We start from the raw sequence: 6187 nt of genomic DNA on the forward strand, positions 1-6187 counted from the left end.
TATTACATAGTCAAATATTTCTATTTCATTTCTTCTGTAGAATAATTTGATACACAGTTTGATATCTGCCAAATAGATCAGCCAGACGTATTTTGTCAAGTGGAGCCTCTACTTCAATTCTCTAAATCAGCGTGCGCGTTCCTTCGATAAAGGCTTCAATATCTGCCGGACTTCGACAGCCAGGCTGTCTTCTACTTGTGCGGCATCAGTTGCCCCACTGCTGAGCTCTGCCCCCATGCTTTCTACTTGTTCTCATGGTTTCTTTCTAGTCATTTTATCAGTTTCTCCTTGGTTTACCTATTCTTTAAGAATTTCCTCTATTTTAGCTAAATTCATATGTGCATGTTTTGCTGATTTCAAATTAAGCAAATTTTTTTTATAAAATATTTTAAAGTCCTCACTGTAGATAACATAAAATACGAATTATTTTAGTCAAAGCTATGGTTTTATCAATAGTCATGTATGGATGTGAGAACTGGACAGTAAAGACGGCTGAGCATCCAAGAATTGATGCTTTCAAACTGTGGTGCTGGAGGAGACTCAAGAATCCCGTGGACAGCAAATAGATCAAACCAGTCAATTCTAAAGGAAATCAACCCTGAATATTCATTGGAAGGACTGATGCTAAAGCTTCAATACTTTGGCCACCTGATGCAAACAGCTGACTCATTGGAAAAGACCCTGATGCTGGGAAAGATTGAGGTCAGGAGGAAAAGGGGCTACAGAGGATAAGATGGATGGATGGCATCTCCAACTCAAAGAACATGAGTTTGAGCAATCTCTGGGAGACAGTGGGCAGGGAAATCTATCGTGCTGCAGCCCATGGGGTCCCAAAGAGTTGGACATGACTTAGCAACAAACAACAACAGCGAATTATGTAATGCTCTCACTCCTCAAATCCCTTAGACAGTCACTGTTCAGTTTGGTGTACAGTCTTTCAAACTTTGGGTTTCAAAATGCAATATATTTTATTAATTTTTACATATAAGCACCTTATTTTCCAATATTATATCCCAATATTTGAATGTTTCAAATCATTTATTAAATTTATAAATCAATTTTAGTTATGTTGCTTGTTTTCATTTTTCAGAGAATGTTGTTTCAAACATACTTATCCAGTGATCTTTTCAGTATTTACCAAGGATAGTTTCTTAGAATTAAAATTCTTGATTTAAATGATATGCATATTTAACATTTATCTGTATTGCTCTATTTTTCTTTAGGGAATTACCCTCAGGAATAAAGAAGTGTATGAGGAAGTTGGTTTGATTATATCCTTGATAAACACCTGGCATTATGAATCTTTTGACAAATGTCTTTCTTTCTCTTTCTCTCTTTATTTTTAGCACGGTTAAACCTATTTTCATATTTTTTGTGCTCATTTACAGTGTACACTTGTTGAGTATATTGGGTTGGCCAAAAATTTCAGTTGGGTTTTTCTGTAAGATGTTACAAAATATAATGCCTTTAACTTTTCTCATCCTGGTGCATTCTACTTTCCAAACATAATACAATTTAAAAAATAATTCAAAAACATTGGGGTTAAATCTTTTAAAGGCATGCATGTGGCTAAGTTGCCTTAGTCGTGTGCAATTCTTTGTGACCACATCAACTGTAGCCCGCCAGGCTCCTCTGTCCAGAGGGGTATTCTCCAGGCAAGAATACGGGAGTGGATTGCCACGCCCGCCTCTAGGGGATGTTTCAGGTCCAGTGATTGGACCCTCATCTCTTATGTCTCCTGCATCGGCAGGCAGGTCCCTTATCACTACCGTCACCTGGGAAGCCCAAAGAAAAATAATCAAGTTCAGCGTCCTGGGTCTCACGCTTGAGGATCACTGGAAATGGGTGCTACTCGCTTATCAAAACTTACTTCCTGCCCTTTTCCCCCACTACTCCAGTTTTAAGTCTCTTTCTCATCTTTACCACACACTGTGCGTGTCACTACCATTTGGTATTCAGTCATTTGTCCTTCAAAGGCTTAGTTCTCTCATAAAGCTTTCCTGACTATCCCCAGCCCAAGCAGAATTTCGCCAGCACTGCCTTTCATCACACTGGAAACTGACACTTTAGGACCTAGTTGGTAGCACTTTCATTTCCCCTCTTGTTGCTTCCTAAAGCAAACAATTTTTTTCAGGCCAGGATGACATTTTGTTCACTTGCATATCTTTCAATCCATATAATGGAGTTTAGAACACTTTAAGGACTCAGTAAACATTTACTGAATGGCCCACCTATTTCTAATTCTTTGCTTTCACCTGCCCCCTCAAAAATTAACTCATTGTTGTCCCTTCAGGTCTGAACTAGTTGATAGGCAGTATTTTCAGATACCTGCCTACTTCTCTCTGTTTCTCTTTCCTCTGCTAATTCATTTAGTTCCGTTCAGTTCAGTCGCTTAATGGTGTCCAACTCTTTGTGACCCCATGGACTGCAGCACTCCAGCCTCCTGTCCATCACCAACTCCTGGAGTTTGCTCAAACTCATGTTCACCGAGTCGGTGATGCCATCCAAGCATCTCATCTTCTGTCGTCCCCTTCTCCTCCCACTTTCAATCTTTCCCAGCATCAGGATCTTTTCACATGAGTCAGTTCTTCACATCAGATGGCCCAAGTATTGGAGTTTCAGCTTCAGCATCAGTCCTCCAGTGAATATTCAGGCCCGATTTCCTTTAGGAAGGACTGGTTGGATCTCCTTGCCTACTCTCAATTCACAAAAATGATCACAGAACATGAATCTGAACAAAGCAAACAAGTAGGACTTCCCTGGTGGTACAGCAGGTGAGAGTTGGCCTGCCAGTGTAGGGGTCAAGGGTTCAATCCCTGGTCCGGGAAGATTCCGCATGCTGTGGAGCAGCTAAGCCCACACGCACAACTGCTGAGCCCACTCTAGAGCCTGCGAGTGACAAATACTGCAGGCCGCAGCTGCTGAAGCCCGAGCACCTGGAACCTGTGCTCCACAGCAAGAGAAGCCACTGCAGTGAGAAGACCGAGCACCACACTGAAAAGTGACCCCCACTCCCAGCAACTAAAGAAAGCCCTGGCTCAGCTGCGAAGACCCAGCAGAGCCAAAAAGAAACAAATATATATATATATATATATATATATATATATATATTTTAATTAACTACATGAATGAATATTTACCTTTCTGACAACCAAACTTATTTGAGGAACTAATCATACTTCCCTGGGACTCTTCTGCCTAGAAATAATATCTCTTTCTTTGGTTGTTAAGATATGAGAAGAATGCAAACCGGACCGCCAGTCGCCCTCTCCAGGGCTCAGTGGATGGAACCCATCAAAAAATGCAGAAGAGCCAATACACAGAGGAAAACACGCGTGAGAGCAGGCACACTGGACAAACTGCTTGAGTCCTAGACCAAAACATGCCTGTTCCCCAACTTCCTCTGTACTCCCATTTATGGGAACCTCAGGAACTGGCTTAATATATTTGAATTCCTCTTCAACGTATGGAGCTGTTTCTAAAATGAAACATTATTCCTTTATACTTCTTTGCCTGTGGCCAATCTGAAATTTTTGCTCTGACTTTTTCTGCTTAATTTACCAATTTCTGAAACCAAGGTTAAAGGTCTCCCACCCATTATGAAATCCTCCTCAAGCTTGCTCACTCCCTGTTTCTCTGAAGGCTTGGGGAAGATGATGGAGTTCTGGAAAGGACTGCCTGTGTATTTAATTGGGAGACTGGAGCAGAAGACAGAATAAAAAAGCAAGAACAGTTTGAGGAATGTCCAAAAAAAAAAAAAAGACAAATGATTACAAAAATTATACCACATTTTCTGTTAGGCTATTATCTACATATTTGGTAATGATGAACACTATATAATAACAAAGAAATGCTTTTGAGATTTTCAGCAAAGCACAGAGTAGTTCTGCAGACATAATCATAATTGCAGTGTAAAATAATTGGTATTAACTTAAAACTGGCCAAAAAAAAAGGTAAAACAATAATTTATTGGTTTTAGAGTTTGGGATTATAGGCGAGTTATTTTCTGTAAATATTTACATTCCTTTTACAACTTAACAAATGTTTTTCTATTTTCCCAATTTTCTATAGAACGTGTGTGTGTGTGTGTGTGTGTGTGTTTACATGGTAGGTAAAATTTGGAGGCAGAAGATCTGGACCCACTGCTTATTGCAGCATCTTGCTGCTAAGCTGCTAAGTCACTTCAGTCATGTCTGACTCTGTGCGACCCCATAGACGGCAGCCCACTAGGCTCCTCTGTCCCTGGGATTCTTCAGGCAAGAACACTGGAGTGGGTTGCCATTTCCTTCTCCAATGCATGAAAGTGAAAAATGAAAGTAAAGTCGCTCAGTTGTGCCCGACTCTTAGTGACCCCATGGACTGGAGCCTACCAGGCTCCTCCGTCCATGGGATTTTCCAGACAAGAGTACTGGAGTGGGGTGCCGTTGCCTTCTCCGGATTTATGCTGTACAATTCATCCTTTAAGTGAAGGTGAAGCCCCTCAGTCGTGTCCAACTGTTTGCGACCCCATGGACTGTAACCTATCAGGCTCCTCACTCCATGGGATTCTCCAGGCAAGAGTACTGGAGTGGGTTGCCATTTCCTTCTCAAGGGGATCTTCCCAACCCAGGGATCGAACCCGAGTCTTCTGCATTCCAGGCAGATGCTCTAACCTCTGAGCCACCAGGGAAGCCCATGATTATAGCATCTTAGCAAGATGCTGTCATCTTTAGTCCTAATTTCATCATCTGTAAAAGAATGGCACGTGAAACTGATCCAGAGTTCCATTGCAAAAGCCTACTTTCCTTAATCTAAACAAATTGTATCAAGTGTTTGCTTATCAAACTTTTAGGGCTTATTCTTTGCTTTCCTAAAGTATAAGTCTACTTCATCTTCTTGATACACATGAACCACTCATACTAACCTCTCCCTTTTTATAGAGAAATGTAATAGTTTATTAACATTTTTCAGACAGTAAACTAGAGCATCTTTCCTTGGCTTAAAGAAGAAAGTAACTGCTCAACTTTAGCTGATAATTGCCAAGGTAGAATGTTGGCTCAGAGGTGTTTAATCATCCATTTTCTTAGAAGAAACCAAAATATACGGACTTTTGTTTGTTTTTAAGAATTATATATTAACTCAAATTATAATAAAAACTAACTTTACAAGTCACATAAAACATATCTTTGGGGTAAATTGAGTCCTTGAGTTATGAATTTGCAATCTTTCAGTTAGATAAGATGTAAAGTTTCAGTTCTGTGACTGATTAGAAATTAATTGGTCATTACTTTCTGAGGTCTTAGAAGAGTAGGTATATTGGACATAGTCTGGTTTTATTACCCAGCACCCCTTTATTATCTTTTTGTAAAAATCCGAGGTTTTATTAATAAATGGACATCTTTCCTGCATTTTGAATTTATATGTTCCATTAAGGTTTGAGTGTATCTGGAACTCCAAGGGTGGCTTAAGGGAATCAAATACTGTAGCTCAATAGCAAAACTGTTTCAGGTATAGACACATGGTCCAAGCCATGCCAATCGGAAACAAAGGGACTCAATTCTGGGAGTTTTACATGGACAGGGACTAAGGAAACAGCAGCTCTGAGAGACCCTGCAGACAACATAGGAACCACGGGGCAACAAAACCAAGAGAACAGAGTCAAACCAGAGGAAGCAGAGACGACACAATTAGCAGGGAAATCGTGGACCTTCACTATATTATTTGCACTCCTATATCCAACATGTCTGAAGTTGGTACCCTGAGATTTTTTTTATCATGGAATCCATTAAATCTTTTGAATCTAAGCTAATCTGCATCTGGGTTTATGTTAACAGCAACCTAAGCTCCAAGCTGCTACACAGAAGGAATTGAGTTGGGATGGGAGAACTTTCTTAGACCTAAATTTCTTCACTGCTTACTCTAAACACAAATAAATAAATAAAATGCCATAATAGCAGCGCTATTTCTCCACCCTCTAGGACGCTGGATGTCTTTACTGAAGTATGACTAGACATAATGTCACCATGTCCCAGCACCATTTCCAGAGGTTACTCTTTTGAATAAACATTGTCAGCACCTCCTTTTTGTACAGTGGAAAAAGGAATGTTATTTTTCTTTCATCCCTGCTGCCATATTCCCCTGTGGAACTTTTTCAATTTAGTGAAGTAGAGAGGGACCTAGCAGTCTGCGTCTTCTGTTATGAACGTGG

At 40.2% G+C, this 6187-nt stretch overlaps 1 non-coding gene across 1 annotated transcript; it reads right to left on the bottom strand.

Annotated features, from left to right (window-relative positions):
• Positions 1-4597: 4597 nt before the first annotated feature.
• Positions 4598-4669, bottom strand: TRNAS-GGA (transfer RNA serine (anticodon GGA)). Its single transcript has one exon. It is a non-coding gene; the product is annotated as a tRNA-Ser (tRNA).
• Between the last annotated feature and the right edge of the window lie 1518 nt (positions 4670-6187).

Source organism: Ovis canadensis, chromosome 2 (genome assembly GCF_042477335.2).
Source record: "Ovis canadensis isolate MfBH-ARS-UI-01 breed Bighorn chromosome 2, ARS-UI_OviCan_v2, whole genome shotgun sequence".
In the NCBI taxonomy this organism is placed as follows: Eukaryota; Metazoa; Chordata; class Mammalia; order Artiodactyla; family Bovidae; genus Ovis; species Ovis canadensis.